The sequence below is a fragment of the Apis mellifera genome, linkage group LG4, assembly GCF_003254395.2.
Source record: "Apis mellifera strain DH4 linkage group LG4, Amel_HAv3.1, whole genome shotgun sequence".
Taxonomy (NCBI): domain Eukaryota; kingdom Metazoa; phylum Arthropoda; class Insecta; order Hymenoptera; family Apidae; genus Apis; species Apis mellifera.
In genome coordinates this window covers 4,109,652-4,135,162 of record NC_037641.1, presented here as the reverse complement: position 1 = coordinate 4,135,162, position 25,511 = coordinate 4,109,652, and the positions used below count along the sequence as shown (strand labels likewise).

The following is a 25,511-nucleotide window of genomic DNA, read 5'->3' as shown; positions in this document are numbered from 1 at the left end:
ATCTCCTGGATAATTCTCTTCTCTGGAGGGGAAAAATTACGCTTTTCGTTTTTTTCTTCCACCTGCAAATGGCACGCGTTATTGGAAAAGGTAATCCAATGGAAAGGATATCAATTTTTGAGCTCGATTTGACGCTCATTCTCTCTTTTGCTTTTTTTATCCCATATCTACAAATTTATAGAATTTTGATAAGAGGATTTGGCCAAATGTTTGAACGCTGGATCGAAGGAGAAGTTTAATTTTGGAAGATGTTAACGATCGGACGGGATTTTAATAATCGTTATTTATAATTTAATTTATTTTTGTTTAAAAAAAGATTGGAAGTAGAAGAGAGAAATGAAATGATGAGAAGGAACGATTTTGAAATATTGGTCGAAATATAATTTAATCGAGATTTACTTTAAAGTTGATTTCGATGAAATTCTCTCATGGAATCTAATAGTAATTATGGGAAAGTGTGTCAACTTTTAAGTAAATTGCGAATAAAAATTAAATTAAAAGAAAATATATATACGAAGTTTGTTTATCTTGAATATTCTAATCAAAGTTTTAATGAAAATAAATATATATTTTTCAGTTATTAATCTTGATAATCTTGATTACTGATGAATCTCAAGTAAAATAGATAAGCAAAATAATAAATATCGAAGTAATTAATGTCTCGTGAAGAAATATAGCTTGTCAGCCATACAACATTAATTTTAATTTAATTTAATTTTAATTATCCATCTTGTATTCCTTCTCATCCTGTTCATATTCCTCTTCGTATTACGACTTATGACAAATGATTTCAATGTTAAATCAAACTAAAGAATAAACTGCATTCCATGTTTCTTTTTTCCCCTATTAAAAATAGAGAGAAAAAAATTCTACTCTTGAGAAAAGTAACGCATAAAAATGGTAGAAAAATATAATTCCATTTCTTTCCCAATTGATACACACTGTATTTGTCCGCAAGAAGAGAAAGAAACGTCTGGAGAACGTGCGTGGACTAAACGATGAAATAATTTAACGACACTTGGGGAAATTCGCGGAGCCAAGCCAGGTTATCGTCGCAACTATAAAACTTCCATACATTGCCCAGCCAATTTTCCATGTTTCGTTTCAGTTGCATGCCAACTCTCGTATGGCCAATCCTCTTGTCGCTCTTGTATCCAAAAAAGGAACACGTAAAAACGTTCACGCGACTAAACAGGAAAAGAAATATCTATATCTCTTCTCTATATCTTCTTCTACATCTCCAGTTTCATCAATCTTTCCGTATCTTCGTTATTAAAAATTCACTCTCTGGATCCTCTCTATTATTCTCCTCCTCCCTTTGAATTCGTTTCATTGGATTCGCACATTTTCTCAATAATGAAAGGTAAATTTGAAAATTAAAGAGTTTATCCATCGTCATTTCCCATCGTGAGGAGAGGAGTCATCGATCCGACGAATAGAAGATCCCCTTTGAAACGGGACGCCCTCAAAGCGTATGCTGGTATTTGCGAAACTTCGAAGCAACCGATCATCCCCCTTCCCTCCCGTTCCAAATCTTTTGAATCGCGTCCAAGGAATCCTCGCTTATGATAAAGCTACTTGCCGATCTTTAACGCCGGTATCGAGTAAAAATTTCAGTGGAAAGAAAGAAGACACCTTTGACCAATAAGTAAAAGGAAGGAGAGAGGGAGGAAATAAACATTGAACGGGCTTAAAGGAATATCTTCAAAGATGAAAGCTTTGAGGGTAGGAAAGCGTGGAGGAGTTTAAATTTTCTTCCCGTATATTCCCGTATTTTCATCACGGACGCGAATAGGAAGTTGTTGAAAAGGCGTTGGAGTGACATTCCTCGACGCGTAACGCGTGCACCTGTAAAGGAGCTGATCCCATTTCGAGGATGAGTTCTCGTTAATGCAGTTTGTGCAGAGTGAAAGAGAGAGAGAGAGAGAGAGAGGAGGGAGGGAGAGATGGGATAAGAGGAACTGATTGGTACCTCGGTAATCGTTCGTGCCGCGAATCTCCGCCGAATGCCGAGGAAAATCACGGGACTAACGAGATTCAGCCTCGAATAGGTCCCCCTGTATCTTCGATCCCGATGATTTTCCGGCCATCGTTACGCGTCTGATTGAAAATACGTCAGGCAATCGCGATTTCAACGCGAGAACATTTCTGATTGGAGTGTGAGGAACTAGGAATCGTGATTCGAATCGCGAGGGGGATAATAGAGGGATGGTACCGAAATTGGATTCATTTTCTTTCTTCCTTAACTTATTATGTTTTCTTTTTGTTTTTTTAAGCTTATTTCCCTTCCCTTTTTTTTCTTTTTTCCGATATTCACGTAAATTTAGAAAAGGCACGAATGTAATTATTTCTTTTTTATAGGGAATTTTTGTTAGGAAATAAATTTTGTCAAATTTCTAATCAAAAAATAAATTTTGATCGATCCGACGGGGATTGGTAAAGTTAAATATGATTATGTGAATAATAAATTTGCAAAATACGTGATAATTATTAAATACGCGATATTTACATAAATTTTATAAATAATCTCGAAACTTGACATGGATTCATATAGTAAATTGTGATTATTTTAAACTAATTTTGAATACATAAAAGAAAATACATAAAAGAATCTTTACTCGAAATTAAAGATCGAATTAATAACTCTTAACGATCCTTTCATATTACCTGCTAACAATACTACTATCATTCTATCGATATATAATTTCAAAACGATACGCAAAAGCGAAGAATAAAATAATTCGAGAGAAACTAAAAAAAGTCTAATCCCTTTTTTCCGCACGTACACGAATATTACTTAACAATTGCACATATTCCAAGAAACTTGTGCCTCCCTGTCGCAAATTTCCCCGTATCGTGTGCGCTATAACAAGCTAACGACGAAACAATCGCGCTCCACCCTTTCCCTCCACCTACCTCTTTAAACTCTCCTCCCGTTGTTTTTCTTTTCACCCTGCTCGGAAACTCGGAAGTCACTCGGGTGTCCATTTCTCGTCCGTTTCCGGAAAGCTTCGTTCACACTTTCGTACACGTGTAACCAACCGGAACGGGAAAGATGGAAATTTTTCAACCGAGTCGGGAGGAACGACGGCTAAATTAGAGGTAAAAAAAAAAAAAAGAAAAGTTAGAAAATTAGAAGTTAAATTAACGTATCCAAGTCGTGAGAGAGGAAAAGGGAGAGAGAGAGAGAGAAAGGAAGAAGAGGTGGAAAGAAGTCCGGACGCGACGAGGATCCACGAGGAATAATTATTTAAAAAGTCTGAAACACGTTTAAGTGACGCGATTACGCTTCAAAGCGAAAACTGGGGAGCGACCGTCTCCGTTCGTAGCTACCTGCTCACTGAAACCGTCTTTATTCCTTGGGTTATGAAAATTTACGAGCTTCTGTATATTTATATATATATATATACACGTTCATTTGCCTCGTCGCGTGTCGCGCGGTAAAAGAAAAAGTAAACAAATAATCGACTGTCTGTATTGTATGGAAATTTAAGAGGATTAAATATTAAATCGGAGAAATGTCAACAAAGCGTAATGGAAACATTCTTGTGCTATACGATCGTGTAAATTTATTATTAAATTTATTTTAATTCTTTAATTAATATTTATTGCGAACAGATGACGAGGTTTAAATGAATTGTTAACAATTTTAAAATTGTTTATTTATAATATGTCTTTTTCTTTTTCATTAGAATTTGTATAGAATATAATATGTATAAATATCTTTACAATTTTACGTTCTATAATTATTTTCAATTTTATTTAAGAGGATTGGTTGTAAATTTATATATAGAGTTTCAAATAAGCGGTAGTTACGGTAACCGGAAGCTAGCCACGAGCTGGTTCAATTACCACGGTTGCACTTCTCTCTATTTGATCGTTAAAATCGAAGGAGATCTTATACTGATGAATTCCCCAGAGATGTAATGAAATAAGTATTAGATACACGGTCTCGTTATCATGATTTCATCCAGTTGCAAGATCGATCAATTAATTTTTTATAAAGCAGGAAAAAGACAGGAAATAATTAAATTATTATATTCTATAAGGCAAAACTTAAATTAAACTATTTATCTGTATCATATAATCTTTTTGCAAAATATTATTTCATTAAATTTACCCATTTTTGTTATTATAGAAATACAAAGAAATTTAATGATTAATTAGAGATTAATAAAAATAATAATTTCCTCGATTTCCGGGATAAAAAGTTAAAGGATTGTTAAAGATTCCATCGTGATTTCGATAAATATCCCAAAGAAAGAAACATGCTGCCTTCTCGATCGTTGCTATAATTTTTAGTCATACGTCACGCGAAAGTAATCTAACTTTAGACATAACCATAAGCTGTCGTGTCCATCCTGATGCGGTTTCTATGCGCTCGAAACCGATTTCTCCCGGAGAACGGATCGAGATCGAAAGTGGGCCGATCGCATGACAATCTTAACGCTGGAGAATTCCTTTTCTTCGCGTGCCATTAACTTTCTAAAAAGGTTAAACGATCTTGTTGTGCTGAGATGCTACGCGATGCTACTTATCCTTTCAATTGTCTGAAATCGAGTCTCTCGTCGAAGATCGAATTGCTCAGAACCCATTTGTGAATTTCCTTCTCTTTCAATTGCTCTTATGACTCGTACTTTTATTGTTAAGACCAAGAGTATTTGCATATAATATATACAAGCCTTCTTCAGAAATTTTTCATGGTGGAATTATAATTAATTTCCAATCGAATTCTGAATTCCATGGTCAGATGGAAAAGCTTGATACATCAAAATTTAAACGCGTGTATATATCTAGGGAATCTGATATGTCATGTGTCTTAACAAAATTCAGATATATTTATCTGGATAAGATCTGTTAATTCACAAAGCATATCTGTTTATTATTGTAATCTAAAAAGAAATAAAAAATAAAAAAAATAGCTATCAAATATTGATAAAATTAAAAAACAATCTATCAAAGATTTACACGATACTTTGGCTCTCCTCTTATTATCTAAACGAAACATTAATATAAAACGATTAGAATAGAATTCTTTACACCAATCACTCTGGAATAAGATCTTTAAAATCGATGAATGAAACGTAGAACATACTCGAGGATTTTCAAATAGATCAAAAAAAGGATGAAAGCTACGACAATACAACTAATTTCATCGAAAGAGCTCGAAGAGAGACTGATGTCGATCACACGTCTGATCTCGTGGATCACATCGTAAGTTTCGATTCTCGAGGCAAGATTCACCCCCGCAACGCCTCCCCGCAAGAGTGGCTTTGCAGATGGAGGAGAAGTTATTCGTACGCCTCTCGATCTTGTGTACAGAGGAATTTCTCGTCTAACGAGTGCACCTCCAGTCCTTTCGAGGGAGGATCTTTTACCCCGGGATCACGGTGAAACAGCTGTAATGGATGTTTGTACAGACGGGTACCGCGTTTTGTGGAAGATCCTGGGGAAGATTGATCGGGTAAAGATCAAACGATTCGCAGTGATGGATCTCGTTGGCTGGAATCGACCAGCCAGCAAACGGCAGAGACAATTAATGGGGGAGTAACTTGGAGAGGGGGAGGAGATACGGGAGCAATTGGCGAAGTTTGAGTCATTCCAGAATCGAAGTTACTGAACGTGGATTTGGACGTCGATGGTCGATGGTGTGCTCGTAACAAAACGAATTGATTTGTGAATATATATATATATCTTTCCGTATAGAGATTTATAAGATTAAGATTAAATTAGAAAATAGTTTGTGATTCGTAGTTCAAAGAAAAAGTCGAAATTAATTCGAAGAAGAGGAAGTTTAAGAAATAGTCTTTGCTTCTGTTACGAATAATAAAAAGACATCTATAAAAATCTAAAGAAACTCTCTTATTTTTCTCTTATTTTATTAATAACTCGAATAAATCGTCTTTCGATACGAATTATAGATAATTAATCTGTATACCAAAATTAGTGGAAATAGATCTACTCATATACGTAAAATTTCTCAACACGATGAACGTTACTACTAGATAGAGATGCGTCGTATGTCGGTATCCGCAATTTCATTTACCCTACTAATTTAGATGCGTGGTTAATGAAGATACATGATTGCAACTCGCGTGCAAAGTGAACATCTTACATCATCAGTATCGAGCCGTCTCGATAAAGGATCCTCGAAATTGCTATAACGGCGGTCGCATCAGGATATCGAATATTTCTCCCTTAATTATAATCGTCAGCAGATATTCAATGATCTTTCTCTTCATCCTCATTTTTTTTTTATCCTCGCAGATTTCTCAAATTCATTGGGGATAGATGGAAAACGAAGGAGAAGAGAGGAGAGAGGACAAAAATGTAACGTCGAAACTTAATTTTTTTTCTTCTCCCCTCGTCATCCTCGTTGATATGGACGCCTCTGTGCGTCAGCACGAACGCGTTGGATGGCGAATAATTAGCGCGGCTCTCGCGGTGAATACATTAGCATGCATCAATTTAAAATCCGGCGTCGAGATGCATCAACGTCCCCGCATCCTTTATCCCACTGTTTATCCAAAGCTGCTGGGAATATTTTCTTACATAGAGATGCGATTAAAAGCGTAATCTTTGGTGAAAATTTGGAGATAAAAACCAAACAGATGTTACATAAATTTCGACAATGTTTAATTTAAAAATTTCCAAAACGATTCATTATTAAAGATCTTCCAATCTTTCTATATATTAAAATTTTATAAATTATTAATTTAATGTTTAATTATTTATCGAATCTATTTTTTTTTTAATTATTCTTAAAGATTTTATTGTAATAGCATTGTAATTCCAATAATTGTCGTTTCAAAATTAAAAATCATTCTATCGGGGATAAAACAAGAAATCAAGAATTAGAAGGTTAATTTTCTAATCAATTATTAGTATACATTACAAATAATTTCTTGATCGACGTCTGCGTTTGAACTCATCGTGGTCCATTTCTAATTCGCGGATGCAGAGATTCCAACAACGAAACTTTTCGAAGATTTTTCGCGTTGGAAAGGATCGGTTGGAAAACTGGGAGAGGGGAAGCGGGCAAAGGAGGGTGCGACGCGACTCTTTCGAGGCGTGCACTCAATTTTCCGAGGCTTAACCGGTCCGATGTTTCTTCCCTTTGCCTCGATCGAGTCATGAGACGCAAAGAATGTTCTCGTTCTCTTTCGTTTACTCCGCGCCAAGACGGATTTCCTCGAGGAGAGATGCTCTCCTCTTCTCTTTCTTTCCCCCCTCTTTTTTTCTCTCTCTCTCTCGTGCGAGAAACAGAAGGACAGGAATGGGGGTAATGCTCTGATTCGTTTTATCCCCTCCTCCCATCGATTATGGTCGTATTTTCCGGAGATTAGTCTTCTTGGAACGAGCTCGCCTCGTTTTTTCATCCCCCTTTTGACAGCCCTCTTTTATTTAAAATCCATTTCCTTTCTCGCGAAGCCTTTTAAACCTCTTCGACCAACGTTCAATGCTATCAGAAATACTTTTTCCCATCTCTGAAGAATTCGAAAGTACGATTTTTCTCGAAAGAAATGTTAAACAAACAAACGAATCGAATCTCATCGATCGATTGTTAAACGTTCCACGTTTTATTAATCCATCACTTCGATGCTGACTTCTTCATGCTGATTTTTTTGTATACATAAACATTGTTTCGTACATGGTAGAATCGCGTATAAAAGGAATTCGTGAATAGAAGGTTTCGCAAATGCGGAATATTTTAGCCGGAGTCAAGTTCGTGACGGAAGTTCACTGTGCGGTTTGAATGTAAAATTCAGCGAATTTTCTTGCGGCTTAACACACGGGAAAAGCACCTCAAATTTTCTCTTCTAACCTATTGTCCGACGTTCCCCGAGTTACACGAGCTAGAAACAATTTGCTGTTGAATTTTAAACTCCACTTTTTCTCGTATTGTCTTCATTAATGTGATATGAATACGAATTGTGACGATTTTGGGACGAAAACGTGATGCCCCTTCACGCGCAGAATCCGTGTTTAATCCGTGGCCGGAAATTGGATCGTCTTCCATTCCTGCAGCTTTTCTTCTGCGTCTTAGAATCATCCAAGGATACAAGTTCGACAGGAATGGGATCGATTAAATGACAATCTTGAGAATTGGAAGTGAAACTTTTTTCTCGGCCAATTTCCAAATAAAAATTCCGCGATAGAAAGTACTTGTAAATAAGGGTAGAATTTTTTTAAAATTCTCTTGATCATTTGACGATAATGAGAGCTGTGAAAAGGAGAAGTTGGATATTTTATAATTATAAAATTTCTATAATAAATTGGTAGCTAGGGAAATTAGTTTGATTAATTTTATTCATCTATTGGACGGAGTTTTTAATTAATATTTTGTTATCGCGTTATAACGAATTATTAATATGTTAAAATAAGCAAAATTATTGATATCTCTAGATAGAATTTCAAAATTTTCGATCAATAGCGTGTATGATTACAATTATATTTCTGTGACAAAGTATCTTTTCGAGGATAAATTTTTTTTAAAACTAAAGAGAAAATATAATAAAGTACTTTATTTAAGATTAAATTCACTATTTCCCCATACTAGATTTTCAACCCTCAAACAAAATCGATTGTTACAATTCTTTTCCCCGAAAAGTACGAGAAACACTTCACTGTATCGGTCAGCCAAGTTAAACCATCCAACCCCCAGCACTCCCGACAAATAAATCCGCAGGGGGTGAAGGATTTTTTGAATAAAGTCACGGCACGTTCATGGAATTGGCTCTCGTGGAACGGCCTACAGATTTCTCTGTGGGGAGAATTGCGCTCCGTATATACAGGGTGTTCGGACAAATTAGAAGGGATGATTCTTCAAAACAAAAAGAAAAAGAATATCGATGAAACGATCGATCTAATCCAAATCCAAAAAAATATCTGCAACAATGTATCGCCATTAAATATTATTTTATCGAATTACTCTGTTGCGTAGCAAATACATTGCAACCATTATACTTCGCCATTATTGTAACTCGTTTGTTTTACTCTCTGGAATCGCTTCTTCGTTCGAACACCCTGTACATCGACCCCTCAGAGAAGAAGGTAGATTAGGTCGGTTTAACGTGCGATTTAGCGAGGATGGGGACATCTCAATCGCACACGCGTCGAGGGGAGATCTGTCATCGTTCCCGAGAAAGGCCGTTCGAATGGAAGCGACGATTAATCGAGAGATGGCGTGGGGCTGGCTCCTCGTCACGAATTTACACGCCACCCTCGGCCGTCTTATCCCCCGTGGCTTTGGAACCCCTGTCATTCTTCCTCCCGTCCCTGTTTCGATTCTACGTCTTTTCGACGTGACTGCAGTCTGAGCTGGATTACGTTCACGTCATGGGACGGATCTTGGTTTTATGATGGAGCAAGACGGGAACCCGGTATTGAGCGTTGCAAAATTTGATCTCGAGATTTGCAAGTTTTTATTTCGAAACAGATGTCTTCACTCTGTATTTAATATCAAATCAAAATGATTTTTTTCATTTTTTCATTCCCCCGTCAAGGGATTCCATCTATTTTTAAGAGGGGGTGGGGGAGATTTAACAAAATTAATATCGAAGCGATAGAACAGTGGATGTTGCGTACGATTCTTGATCCAGAATATCAGAGACAAGAGTTTGTTTGAACTCAGAGATGTGCAATTAAATTTTTGAATTTATTTTAAGAGAAGAATACAATACAAGAGCAAATTATTTTTTAAAAACTATTGAATACACAGCTCTGCTTTTTTAATTTTTAACTTCGGGATATAGTTGTATTGTACTCTCGTTTCTAAAAATTAAATAACAGGTGGATTTATTTTAACTCGATACTTTTGCGCGATAAAGAGATCGATGAATTAATGATTTTATTAAAAAGCTTATTATTATTAATTGTTTTAACGTTGGTATCCATATTTAACGCATTATTATTTCTCCAAATACCATGACCCCGCTTATTAAAATCCAACATTCCTGCACCATTCAAGTTTCAATCGATATTAAAATTAACTCGATCATTTTCAGGTGAGCCCATTAAAGCTGTGTCAAACAAAATTTCCCGGTCGATCAACGTAACCGTAAGTGACTCCACATATATATTCCCGGGATAATTTATCAATCGTCGACTGGCAATCGTGCCCATTTACCTACACCCGATTTTATTTGCACATTTTAATGGCGATTCGTTTCGCCTGCTAACCTTTAAAGGATTGACACTTTTCATTGAAAGAAAAGAAATTTTAATTTTCTCTCTTTATGAAAAATTTATACACGGTTCTTTTTCTTCACCGATTCGATAATTTTAATTAAAGACAATGTTTACATGTACTTTGCAATTTCTTGTACATCTTTTAAATACGAATTAATTAATTCACTTGTAAAGCAAATTATCATAATAATATTTATCGTAATTATCATGATAATATAGCAAGGCTGGAGGGTAAAATTTTTGAATCAAATTTTGCATATGTTTATTTTCCAATGATCGAAAAAACATCCGTTTCGAATAACAAATTGCATACATAATAATAAGATATAGTAATTTATTTTTATATATCGATATTAATGATGTTAGAATAAAAATTTATACTACATGGAATAAAGAATTAGATTCATAATACTTGCATGAAAATTAAATTTTCTATTGAGATACGAAATTGTCGATATCGGATTTCGAATCGGTTATAAAAATTGATCCAAGAAGAGGTTATTAACACGAGATTGAAAGTTAACAAAGAAAACTAAGAAAAAAGAAGAAAAGTACTGCTTGTTTACCGAAGGTATAATTACGCATGCCCTCAAGGGTCTTATCGCCACTATGGAAACATCGACGTTGGAAACGCGCCAATATTCTTTCCTTCTGGCTTTGTTGCGCGACAATTAGCCGAGCTTACCCGCTTTGTTGTCGCGACTTTCGCGCGAACAGATACGTCATTGTCCATGGGATACCCCTTTTGTTCAACTCACCGCCTCCTCTGTCCTCCCAATAGCCCAAGGGCGAAGATTTTCGAACTGCAGAATACCTAGTAGATTCTGAGATATTCAGAGAATTGCGGCTAACTACATTTGCACAGAAACTTTCCATATTTGGAGCTAAGTATAAAAAAATATATTAAGATTCTTTTAATAAAGAGTGAGAAATCTATCGAATCCGTTTATAGTTTTATAAAAAAGCACTGCACTATTTATAGGGAAAGATAAATTTGACGCATATAATACCGAATGTAAGATAAATCACTATTAACTCTGATTATATAAATTAAATTTCTTAATAAAATAAAGCTTGAACAGCATAGAGAATATTTGCTCTAAACATTTGAAAATTGAAGGGTCTGAAAGATTTGAGAGAACGTTTTCTGGTTGAGAGAAAGAGGACAGAAGAATATTCATGTTCCGATGAACTCTTTGATCCAGAAATCCTGGGATGCCTCCGCACACAGGTGTATTCAGGGGAAACGATTCTTGTGCAAACGTAATTCGGATCGACGTCTTGGCGCGTCAACAGAGAAGCGTTTCCAACCTTCCCTCGAGAAGGAAAGTAGCACAAAGGAACATCGGCTTTGCTCGAGGACGGGGCTCATCTCGTTACACAAACGTGCATACAGAAGGGAGTTCCGTATCGGGGCCACGAATTGGAAACGCGCCAGTTTTTCCCTCCCCCCTCCGTGTATTTTTCACCTGCGCGACCACCCTTTTGTTCCAGGCCAGGCAATTACGCGCGGACCGGTTTTGTTTCGTCTGCCTCGAAATTTCTCGATAAAATTCCTGTCCCTTTGTAAAATTCATAATGATTAAATCAAGTTCGATAGCTAGAATTTCAATAATAACCCGTGAAATTAGGAAAAATTGAGAGAGAGAAAAAGAAGAAAAGGTATATATATATCAGACTGTGATATCTAATAATCTTTCCATCATTGATTTTCTTTCTTTCTGGTTAATTTTGATAAATTGAATTCATAAGAATAGATGTATATTCTGTTGATGATACACGATATTGCGTGTAAAAATTCTTCTGATCAAGACAATGATCTGATGAATTGTCTAAATTTCTAAATCTGAATCATCCTGCGATCATTGCCCCAGAGATCTCAAATTATCCCGCTTTAACCGTTCTCCAAGTACTCGCCAACTCTCGACTTGATTGGCTGGGAAAAGGCGAGAGGAAATGGTTTACATAAGCATCGCATCCAGGCTGCATTATTATATGCGCGAAAGTGAACGAATCGCGTTTCACTTTCGAGCAGATATCGCGGCCAATAACGACCTATGCCACGTCCAGAACCTCTTCAAAACCGGAAAATCACGGGTAATCTAGCCGTGGCAGCCGTAATAGCCGTGAAGGGTGATAATTCATCCGCAAGGAGCTGTGTTACGGTGAAATATCGAGTACACTCGTAATAATTAATATCCTCTCTTGGTCGGATCTCTCGTTGGATCGTTATCCAACACCGTTGTTCTCGCGGAAATAGATTGATGGAGATTCGAGTAGATGAAGCGTTTTGCGCTCGATGCCTGATAAGGCTGATGGAGTGATAAGCCATTGGCTTTTCGCTATGATAATTTTACGAGATGCTCGGGGATTACAGTGTGCACCTCGTGAAGATTGTTTATTTCCTGGATGGATGGATGGCTTGTAAATGACGTAATTTATTTTATAATTCGTGTACTTCGATTGGTATTGAAGTTTGAAGCGAATCTCGATTTCTTGATAGAAAATTGGACAACAGGCATATACATTGTTATGAGAATACTTTGAAATAATTGTATAGAAAAATTGTATACGCCTTACATGTTTCCATATATATTTTAACCAATTTATCATCGTGTTATCATCATTATTGTTATTCCAAGAAAAAAATTTCTTCTTGGAAAGAAAGAGATAGGAACAATTTACTTTTCAATTCGAGATGATTTAATTTCTTCAATCTGAAACTCAAAATTGTACAAATTTTCATCCTTGACTCAACGTGGTTCCATTAAAATCGTAGAAAATCTTATCGAAAAATTGTTAAGACGACGAGGCAACGTAATGCCTACTGATTAGGTTCCATCTCGGCCAGACCATCCGGTGGATGCGACTTTTTCCGATAGAAAGCTACCGTCTCGACCGATTCGGGCGAAGAGGGGTTGTTCATGAACCAATAATCCCCCGAAAACCCTCGATCGCTACTATCGAGAATGAAACGAATTCTATCTGCAGGCTATAGACAGGGAACGAAAACAGCACAGGCGGATAAGCAGTCTGAAAAAACAAAGGGAAAAGAAAAGATAGCATAGAAATAGCGATGAAATGTCGCTACAAGGCTATCGCCTTGGCTTGGCCCATCTCTTTGAAAGAGTTTAAGTTGCTAATTCATTAAATTGAATTGCTGGATTAAATAATTGGAAATTATTATCATTGAGGCTACCAGTAATTTCTTTTTTAATATTATAATATATTTAAATATATTTTAAGCAATAATTAAATCATCGATCGATCGTTGGTCGATTTTTTTTAAGAAAGAAACATATTTTATTGCTTTATTTCGATGTAGTTATCCAATAACTATGTGGAAAGTGATATCTCAATGAAGATGAGATCGCTTACCGAAATTTCAAAGTTTCACATCCAAGAAAACCTCCTGAATTTCACATAGCCCCGGACTAACTTGCCACCATATAATCCACCACTTTGTATCTCATACGACGTGAACTTTCCAACGTCTTATCCATCCAGAGAAAAACTTCACGAGTCTTTAATCGTGGAATCGACCTTCGAGAAATAGCCTTTCTTTTTTATTGTTTCTTCTTTTTCGCAAGATTTCTTCAAGTTTCCAAAGGGGAGGGGGAGGGGTGAAGCATTGCGAGAACGACAACGAATGGAGAGAATCGACCTTCAACAAACGAGTCTCGAGATTTAGAGAGAGGAAAGAAATTTTCCACCCCGTGTCTAGCTAGTTTAATTGCTTTAAAGCAGCCGCGCAGAAAGCTAGAGATCGAATCCGGGCAATCCGATCGTCGATTCTTTTTCCACGACGAGTTAAATGTATAAATCTGCACCCCGGGGAGGGGAGGGGGGGGAAGGAGGATTCGATGGTTCCGCTCACGGAATTCAATTCACCGTTTCCAAGGGAGGCGAAAAGACCTTTTTGCCTCTCCGCCCCGTAGTTTCGCTTCGAATTAGTCTCTTTGTGCACGGCTGCGTAAACAGAATTCCTCCTTCCGTACGAAATTAACCCTGGCTCCGTCCCTTTTCGAAAACTGTCGCGCTAGATGCTCACCATTCCCTTTCGAATCAATTTTTTCCTCAAAGATAACTTGCTCTCCGATCTTTCAAAATTTTATTTACGATCGAGAAAGTATCCTTCATCTTTTCTTATAGTATCATATAGTATTACGAGATGCACGAGTTTTTAGATTTTCTTACTATCTAAAATTATTGCATCTCTAATATTTAAATTGAGGCTATGTTACGATTAATTGTCGATTCATTTTTTCACCAATCGTGCATTTTGTAAAGATTCGATTAAGCATAGAATGCAAATTCTTTTTTTTAATTATTTTGCAAACAATGTTTGATAATATACCACATTTTTAGAGAATTTTATTTCGATAGAATAATGAAATAGTGAAACTAGAATAGCTAACTAATATATATTCATCTGCATATCACACGATTATTTAAATATCTACTTTAGACGTGCATAAGTCTATGAATTAGAATCGGGCAAACACTTTCAAACACCTTCATACCACCTGCACAAATTTCTCTGTTCGCTTCGAACTCTGGAATCTTTGCCGCGGTACCAATGAACTTCCGGATCGTGGCGGAAACCACACTCACGGTATATATCAATGACAAACCGGTACGAGGATTGAAACAGTTTGAGGCCGGGTATTTAACTTGCAGACGAACGCGTGACACGAATAATCGCGAGAAATAGACTAATACGCCAAAGTTCGCGTATAAGTGTTCCAACTAATTAGCGAACTTTCGGATAAATTATAATTATTATTTATCGCTCGTCCATCCTTTCGTATCATTCAATTTGATTGATGTAGGTGGGTCGAAGAAGTTGGCGAGCTGAGGATAAAATCGCATTAATTAGCGGCAACTTGGAATTTGCGAGTCGTTGAGCGAACTTAAAAGTGATAATTCTTCGAAATGGCTCTTTTTTTCTTTAAGTTGGTTTAATATCTGTTTCTGAAATAGTTAATACGATATTATTCTTTAATATAATAAACGTATGCTAGGATTTGTGAAATATGAACATTGAGATTGAGTGGAAGAATTTTAGAGATCGAGGAAATTCTTAAAAATAGAAAAATAGTTGAAAAATTATTATTCTTTTAACGCAATAATTCTATACGTAACAATTGTGAAATAAGAATTATAAAAATTGTGTTTTTCGTGTGATAATAGAAGAAAGAGAGGATATTTCAATAATAAAAAAATTAATCCAGTCCAACGAGCGGATCGTTCGCCCTACATTTTCTTTCGAGAGTTCTGTCAAGAGACGAGAAATAAAACTATGATAATCAAAGTCAAAGTAATGGGAACAATTAACTAATTCTCTCGATCACGAGTCTTAAACATTTTTATTCCCCATCGTCTTCGATATTCAGGCATTAATCGGTGCAATTTAATTCGCGTGACGAATCGTTTTCTGAACACCTGTTAAAATAAAATTCACATTGACGTTTGTTCACGAAAATCGGATCGTATTAAGCCCTCGATGAAATTTGACGAAGACGAATTTAATAATCCACGATAATTCCCTCGTGGAGATTGGTTCTTTTTTTTCTTTTTTTTTTCTTTTTAAAGAGAGAGAGAGAGAAATCGATGAATATCAATGAACTTCGAATGGATTAATGAACAGTTGGAACAAAAAAAAGTGTAGCTGCGTAATATCCGCGACAATTTTTTCAGGGATAGATATTCGAGGATCAGTCAATCGCGTGAGCAATCTCGATTAAGGACTAAGAGATCGAATTAATTCGGCTGATTTAATTGATTCGAGCATGGAGGAGTTGATTCAGCTGCTTCAACACTTCGTGAAGCATTAACGGGATCGAGTGGGCAAACCAGGCGTAGGTTATCTGGTAGATATCTCTGGTCGAAATTCTGGTTATTGATGTCCCCATAATTGTCATGAAACAATTCTCTTCGAATATCACGATTTTTTTTTTTTAACAAACACGAGAATGACAGATAAATGATGATTGACCAATCTTCGTTCTCTACTCTTCCAATATTTAAAAAAAAATAGTCAGTAAATTTTGCAATTAATAGATCTTTGTACAGATTTATATCCGTCTCTTGCAAAGTTTTTCGAGAATAATAAAGTTATATAACGAACGAAGGCCTGGAAATTTTGCGTAATCCTTTTGCAATCGATTGAGCAGGATCTGTGTGGGCAGATCATTTCATATCGCAGCATCCATAGCTTGGAGGAGACTGATTAAACGCCGAGATCGACGGCGTCCATTCCGCCAAGACTGCGTCAATTTCATCCACCTTATTTCCCCTCGCCTGTGGCTAATGACCCGTAAATAGGATTGTTCACAAAGAAGATTTAACTGGCGGCGAATGTGATTATTTCCACGGTGATCGTTATCCGCTCCCGTGGCACGCGTTATCCACCCTGAAATAATTCCATTGAATATTTTCCAACATCTTCGAGAAGGTAATTAAATTCTTTTTTTTCTTTATTCCATCTTTATTCTTACTTAAATTCAAATTTAAATTCGGATCTTCCTCTTGCCAAGACAAACGTTTAATCATTAAACGGATTTAATTAAAGAAACGGACGAGTTCGAACTCGAGTCGTTCGGGCGAACTCCAAAGTTTAAAATTTCCAGCTTTCAACGCGTTTCTGATCCCGAGATGAGTGGATAGACACTTGTCTTCCTACAATTGCGATCAATTATCGTTTCAAGCATAATTATCTCTGTCTGTATGCTCGGTATGTTCTTTGTTACGAGGCGTTACGAATCGCGATAATTGGAGAAAGCTTAATCAATTTAGAGCAGAGTCTTAGCCTTCGAATAAGCCACGTCCACGATTCAGAAAAATCGTACAGTGCACAAATAATCCAATTTCATCTATTTCCAATTGAATAAACATCCCTTGCTACTGATCCAAATATCGTTTTCTCGATAATTCCTTTCTTTTTCTTCTGGCTCTAAGAATAAAATTTTATTCGCCATCGAAGAAGTATCAAGCACCGATGAAAATTATAACAATCGGGACACGTAGTTTAATTTTAATCCACTGCCGCCTACGCCCGCTCGCGTAAGAATTCATTAAACGTTCCGCGAGAATTTTGTTAGCCGGCCTGGCACACCGGGTGGCCTCTTAATTTGTGAATCTAATGCAATCCAACCTCGGCTCCTCCTCGGGTTTAGAATTTAAACGGCCTGATTTGGATCTATTATTTCGCGTTGCCCCTCTCCTTTCGAAATGGATGAATCGAAGGAAACCGCTTTTCCGGGCCACGAATCACGCCAGGAATCAGAGCTGAACAGAGCTCCCTCCTTCGCGTTCGACTTAATCGTGCCTCCGTGTAAAATCATTTACGCCAGTATAACCGATTCCCACAATTCTTTATGCGCTCTGGATTCTCGAGGACGATCAAGGGATAAGTGAAAACTTTCCCTCTGATCTTTTCGCAAGATTTGTTTAAATAAAAAAAAAGAAAAGAAAAGATTCGAGAGATGCTTGGACGTTTGGATAATGGAAATTTCCATCTTGACTTTCTATCGTTCGCTTTGGAAAGATGGTATATATACAGAAGGTTCGAAAGTTGAATGTGATGGATGGAGCACGGTTCGAAGATTATTCGTTCGATTCTTGATTTTGCGTCAACTTTTCAACAGATCGATGTTCAACGAGGAAGGGAAAAGGAGTTGTTTTCTTATTCTTCTCTGAATATTCCAAAGATAAAGAATCCATTTATAAGAACTATTATTGATCCAAAGAAACTTTTTCTTCCTTTTCGTCTGATTCCTTTTGCAAATATTCATCGTGCAAATGTAGTCTCTTGTAAAAAGAAAACAATTTACTCCATCTCTATAATATTAATTAGTCGTACAAATTCGTTCATCAATCTTACTATAATTTATAACTCGATTTTTCGAAGTTGGAAATCAAATCAACCGTAAAAAACTTTCATTCCGGAAACAATGAAAAATAGAAATACGCAATGCATATCACGCGTTGTAGAATAAACATCCATTTGCAATAATTTTCAACATCGAGTTAGAATCGAATGGACGCGTTTCCTGAAACCGAGAAATGCCTTGGCCGGCATTGGGGGAGGCCGTTGGCTGGGATATCCGCAGTGCAGCGACGTTGTTCGAGGCCTCGGGATCCCTTGGAAAGCTCACGCAGCCGTTAGTTATCGGTGATCGTGGTCTCGCGTGCGCCACGTCGCGTGGAAATATTTTATGGAACAATGCGTCGTTTAACCTTCCGATTATTCCTGGCCCAGGATTAATAATCATCACCTTCGCCCGGTCACCTTCGTACAGTTGCACTTTCAACCCTCGTCGCGCAAATCGAGAGGCGTAATTTCGAACGGGCACGCGTTTTCGTGCTCGATCGCATAACATGGTGGAAAATTGTATATGAATTATAGGACGTTAATGGCTGTGTAAAAAATACCTTCTCTGCGTAGGTTTACAGTTCAAACTGTAATGCGCAGTCGAGTTTCGTCAACGGGGATGCGTCTCTTTAATCGATTAAGCGATTAAAAATAGCGCTTCTAAAGTCCTTTCGTGGATTAACAAACGTTAGAATTCGTATTTGAACGACCAGACAATTTTTCAACATTTTTAACGATTGCGATTCGTTCGAGAACGCAATTTGTCCACGTTGCATCGGTGGTTTCTCCCTCCCTTTTTTTTTTCTCGATCGGTTGGGAAAAAAAAATCGGCGATCGTTGGAGCAGAAATGGAAATTTTCACGAGCGATCGAGCACGTTTCCGCGGTTTTGTCCGGTCGGGAAAAATGTGTGATGATCGATTCTTTCGATCATCTGTATGGAAATCGCGATAACGAAACGCGGGGGTAATTAGAAATTAGAAAAGAACGGAGAGATGGGGATTATCGAGATTATCCTTGATTATTCCATGACCTTCTTTTTGCACCCTAGAGATAAGATTGGACAGAGAAAGAGAGAGAGGGAATAATTTGGATCGATCGAATATTTTTAAAGTTTTGGACATTGTTCAATTCTAGATTGGTTTAATAATTATTAAATAACGTGTCAAGGGGATATTTGTCTCTTTGTATTTGGCGTTCCTTGTTTTTCTCCTGTATCTACCGGAAACAGGCAACGTTTGTTACCGGCAAATAATAGAAATATCGTGTAACGCAGGAAGCTGGCAACCCGTTTTTCAGGAAACGTTAAATTTTCTCTATATAAAAAGTTTTTCGTTGTTACAAAATATATAAAAGCCAGGGTGATTAACCGTATTTTTTTTATTAACACAATTTTTTTATTTGTTCGCATTTAACTCCGCAAAAACAAAGTAATTGGATACGCAGAAAAAAGTCAAACTCGTCGGCTCAACATTTTAAAAAAGTTTTACTTACTTTAACGTTAAAACGTACAAACGTAAACGTCATTTAATAAATATCAAATAATTAACCTCGATGTAGTTAATAAATCGCTTCTAGCAATTACATCTCGAATTGTAATAACAACATTTCTCTCGCATTTTGATAATTTTAACTATAATTCTTACAATTATAAATTCACGTAAACACGTGCATGCTTCATTATCCGAACAATTCGATTTCCCGAAAATACAATCCAATTCGGATAATTGACGCTCTATCACGTATTTCCGCCTGCTAATAAAATTTTCCCCGTGTAAAATCCAAATTTCGAACAATTATCAATCTAGCCTCACAACAAACTAGTTACACCCTCGATTGCCAGTATTGTACAACGTAATGCTCGTGTTTCATGATCGTTGATCGCTATTTCAATCATAGGCCGATTCTTAAAATGGAAAATCTCTTCTTCGATCGATAAGATTCTTTCGAATCGACAAGAGGTCCACGATAATTATGCGTGATGGAGTTTGGAGCGTGCAACTCGTGGCGATTCGTTTCCACCGGTGTAATCCCGGTACTTTGTACTTTAGAACTTTAATGCCAACGAGGATTTTGTTTCGCCTTGTTTCTCCGCGTAAATGTGTTAGCCGATGTTCCTACTTATCCGTGAATCCGTTTCGCGGACAAAAGTTGAAATCGAAGTTAAAGTGAATTTTGTTTGTCTCCTCTGATTTATTTTTTGATATGAACGAATCGTGATATGAATGATAGAATTAGACAGTCAATTCTTCATGGATTTAACTCTTTCTTTTCCTTTCTTCCTTTTTTAATTTATTATGAAATTTTGTCAAAGTTGAATATAGATTTTGAAGTAAGAGATATAATTGGTATATATTTTGGCCGATGATAATGAATGCTGATTGACTACAAAAAAATATTTGAATTACAAGATGAACATCTTACTTGATTTTGATGACAAACAAAAAACAAGCAAAATGAAACATCCGGAATTAATTCGATTCTTTCTAACTAAGACACCCTATAGAGCAAAAATTTCGATGAAGAAATAACGATAACCTAATTCTGAATAATAATATATTAAAATTACCGTAAGCTATTATATTTTATAGAACGGGGCCGTGTGATATTTTCAAGCAACGTTGCTTATCCACGCATGACAATTATAATTGCAGATCATGCTCCACCAAGGGTCACAACAAAAAGTAACCACTGTTAAAAATAGCCTATCGTTTCATCTCTGATCCTTATCATTCCCTCTATACGTTAACTTTACCCTCTCTCGTTGCAAGTTCTTCCACAGTTTCCCCTGGAAACGAAGGATAGATTCTATAACAAACGGAAGGAAATTCAAAATCGTGGATTAATCAACTCTTTTTGTGAAAAGAAAAAAGTTATCGTCATCGAAACCCACGATAAATTCTCTCTTTCCCAACGATACAGTTCGTAAGAAGATCCCTTATCCTTGGATTGTTTTAACACGTTTGTTTGGACACGTTTTAACCGAGAGATGCAATAATTCTTCCCGCGAAACAACGCGAGAAAGATGTCTCAGAACTGAAGAAGCGAAGACGCGATTTGCATATTGTTTCGTTGAGAAGTGGATGAATCGTATTTTCTTTCACGCTTGTGGAAGATTTTTCAATTAAGAATAATTATTATTGTTGTTGTCTTGAATCGTGATTTATAATTTTTTGTAATAAATACAGTTCAAGTTGAATTGACGTTTGGATAAATCAATTGTAGGTTCGTTCTTCTAGCATTTATTTATTTTAGATTGCCGCCAAAGGAAAAGATCTTGGAATGCTTGTGAGATATAGATACATTATATATCTGTTTCTTCGTGTGATTTTTAATCTATATCACTCTGCAATAGAAAGTTAATTGCATGTGAAAAGTGTATTATTTATCTTTAAAAAGATAAAGTAAATTTTGTAATTCTAAGAAAAAAAATATAATAATCAATAATCATTTTTACTCGAAACATATTTTCGTTCTAGATTAATTTATCGTGTAAAATCAATGAAGATATCGGCGAACGTTCGAGTCAGTTAGTTTCAACCGATATTCCCATTGGGATGAGTTTTTATACGGCGCGGGAAAAGGAAGAATCGAACTCCCTTTAATTACGATTATCCGGCCAATTAACCCGATCCGCGTTGCGCCATGCATTATTAATAGCCGTTTAATGGACCGATAAATTGTTTACGATGGCTGGCCATTTTTAAAAATCTGTCGATTCTGTGATAATTAGTTAAAGAAACTGCATAATTCTATTAATTGATTTCCGACGAAAACCATGCAGTTATTTACGAGTCATAAAATTAAACAACAGGTATTACTAATTGATTTTGTTATAAAATTGTAATTGTAATTTTTTCTTCTCTAAAATATTAATAAATCTCTGTTTGAATGTTCAACCTATAAACTTCGATTTTATAATCTTTTTAAAATTCAATTAAAATCTCTTATCTAATCTTTATAATGTTAAAAACTTTCTCTTAATTCAATTATATTGCGCTATAAAAATCACTGCACATATAAATCGAGCTTACGTATATAAATTTTCTCGAAACAGTTCCTTCTTCACGAGGAGAAAAATATCGAGAAATCTTCCGCAGGAACATTTTCTCGATTCCCAATTGTTTAATAATCATCATTACTCGTGGCCTTGTTTCAAATCCATCGTCATCGAGTGTTGCAGATCGCAATACACGATCCAAGTGCTCGTAAAATTAACATAAAGAGCGTAATTGTTGCCTTTTGCCGCAACAAGTATCGTGATGCATCGTGGAGAAAAAGCATTCCCTTGATTACGTGGATAGTTTAACGAGGAAAGGTGCAAGTTCCATTTGATTACAGAGGGAATCTCCATCAGTTTTCCCTCGACTTTTCGACCTCGATCGACCCCTCCTCCTTTATTTCCAAGTTCGATATCGGAATGAATTGTTAATCATTTCGAATGTATTCGAATAAAAAAAGGAATCGTATCTCACGAAGCGCTATTGATAACCATTCGCGCTTGAAATCTCTCAATGACCGTTGTTCCCATCCGACGATACTGTTCGATCGTGTCATTAAATTCGCTGGCCACGGGCGAAACTGCGATTATGCAGTACAACACGTGACAGCACGCGCGTTAATAAAATAACACGTACGGGTTGCAAACGGGAATGGGGAGGGGGAGGGGATAGATCCAGCCGATGTGGATCGTTTTAATAAATCCGATCGATCCGAATTCGTGCGATTCGCCGCGTTTCAATTTTCGAGCGAGCGCGCCATCTGTATTTCCGGGAAACGCACACATATTTCACTACAATCGCGGCCATTGTGGCGGATTAACCGCGCGGTCCATTTAACTTTCGCAGAAGAACGGGAACGATTCTTCGTTCTCCTCGTTATTCTTGCCATCGCGCCATCTCATGAAGTTAAATCTTCAAGACGGTATATATATATTTTTTTTTTTGAAAATTCGAGAAGAATTTTGGAAAATAATACTCTTGCGTGACTTTATCCGTTGTTGATTCTAAAGAAGAATTGAAAGTTGTTATTTCTTTTTCAGGATTTTAGAAATTAATTGAACTTGTTGTCGTTTTATTCATGAAAATTGGAATGAAAGGATTTTTGAAATGTTTCCTTTGTATTCGATGATTCTTTGGGTTTCTTCCTTTTCTTTTTTTTTTTATAAATTATGAATATATTTTGTAGAAATTTTTCTTTTCCAACGTAGATAAATTTACAGGATATTTCGACTTAATTAATTTAATATTACCGTGACTAATTAATTGCTTAGTCTTTATTAAAATGCCGAATTAATTTACTGGATATTTTCACGTACGCTTAGCCTAATTTTATATCCATTATAGTTTGGAATCCGGATCGATCTAAATAACTAAACAATTAGGATCCATTACAGGATAAATTGCAACGTTGCAAAGTTCAGACAAAGTTCAGACACGCCAACATTGTTTGGTCTTGACACTCATTGGAAATCTGAAACCGATTAGTCACTATACACGTAACGAGATATTCAAACTTGATACTCGATTCAGTTTTATTTATCGATTGAGTATCATAATAAAAACTCGATTAACTAGGAGACTATTATTTTTCTTGAAACGTATCATCGAGAGGACAGTGATTCAGAAGAATCTTCTTCTCTGTTTCTGATGAACGAGCGAACAGCGCTATCCGCAAGTTTCACTTTCTTCCCGATCCGAGGGAAATGTGAGCAATTCGATTGCAAGAGGAAACGAAGCAACGAACGCACGCCCGACATTCTCGCCTTGCATTCTACGGATAAATTGCAATCACTTTTTCTCTAGAAACTTTCACCGACCAGGCGGCCAATACCTGTTCCGCTTGCACCCGACCTCGTAACTTCGATTCTTTCTCTCGATTTTTATCGGATGCGCAAATTTAAGCAAGATCATGTAGGTCAGGCTGGCCGCCATTGAACATCGATCAAAGGAAAAGGTAAACACTTTCCAATTTCCATCGATCGAGTACATTTTTTGCGTTTTACTTCGTTTATTTAATTTATCACGAAGAGAGCTGCTTCTCGATAACAACAATAATAATTAATTTATGTTAAAAACGAGACTTCTCCACTCTGAACTTTAATTCTTCTATTTTCTAAGCAACAAAAAATAAGAATTATTGAATTATATCTCTAATAATATGAACAAAAAAAATGACTTAATACAATGAAGAGTGAAATACATAAATATAAATGTATCCATAATCCTGATAATGAAGCATGCTGGATTATCATATCTATCGAATTATTAGCCAGACATTCAATCATCGCTCTAAAAGTCATTTAATTATCCTTATCATAAATTCTATAATCAAAAATTCAATAGAATGTTAAAGACGTGGATGTGAAACCGTCTTCAATCCACGAACTCATTCACGAAATCGATTTACTCGCTTCCTTATCGAAACGTCACTAACTCTACTGGATGTTGGAAGGATGATTTTCCGTGAAACGAACGAGAGAAATGCGAGGTTACTTTCTCCGTGCGCGGTTCCAAATTATCGTCTAACCATGTGGGATCGATCCGAGCGAAGGCATAGCGGGGGAAAAAAAAAAAAAGGAAAGAAAAGAAAAGGGAAAAAAATGGGCAACGAACTCGTGTTATTACCTTTCACCGGAGATCCTCGGTTACATTGTGGCCGAGCTTTCGGCCGAATCGACCGATGCGTTAGACCGATCCTTTCACTGTGGACGAGCAACTCGCGAGCCTCGCGTCAGCAAGTCGATTAACCGTTGCACAATAACGCTCCTGGCGGATTCCGCTTGGTCGGACCACGTTTCTAGAGCTAAAAAATGAAAAAAAAATCGTGCGCGGTTTTTCTGGAAATGAAATTTCGATCCTTATGGTATTCTTTTTTTTTTTTTTTCAAAATTTTGTTTCTTCTCGTTGCGTTGAAACACGAAATTTTTTTTGGGGGAAATGGAATGATTCTTGTCGGAATTTTTGCGCCTTTTACGTTTAATAAAGGATTTGAGATTTTGAATTTCGTTGAAAGGATTATTTGCATCATAAGATTATTCGTTTCGTTGATTATAATTGTATTAAATTTATTGCCAATTAATAAATTCATCGAGTATCCCGAAGAAGTGTAAAATATAAAATGTTAGAGGCACATTATTTGATTTTATTCATCATTCATTTTATGGAATATTACAAACTCTTTATCCTTCTCGGGATTTCTCTGTCTTAAATTCTTTCAAATCTCCAATGTAATCACTCCTTTCCAAACTTCCGTGCATAAATTTCAACGTAACCTTAAATCTATCTCCCTTAAAAAAAATTTACTTAATTTCCTCGCCTCGTTCCCTCTTCCACCACTCACTCAATTCTATTCTATTTTATTCGACACAAATTAAAATTTCCACGCTTCCACTTGTCGCATGTAATAAACTCGACAGCGATAACGATAATCGTCTAATGGAAATT

At 36.4% G+C, this 25,511-nt stretch overlaps 1 protein-coding gene across 2 annotated transcripts in view; it reads left to right on the top strand.

Annotated features, from left to right (window-relative positions):
• The window catches only part of LOC411054 (polypeptide N-acetylgalactosaminyltransferase 2), a 182,292-nt gene that overhangs the window by 59,286 nt on the left and 97,495 nt on the right, over positions 1-25,511 (top strand). The window contains exon 2 of one of the 2 annotated variants that reach the window (XM_006558671.3): positions 10,008-10,060. The exons of the other annotated variant lie outside the window; for it this stretch is intronic. The gene's annotated coding sequence lies outside the window, so the exon portion shown is untranslated. The remainder of the gene's footprint in view (positions 1-10,007; positions 10,061-25,511) is intronic. 2 annotated transcript variants of the gene reach the window in all.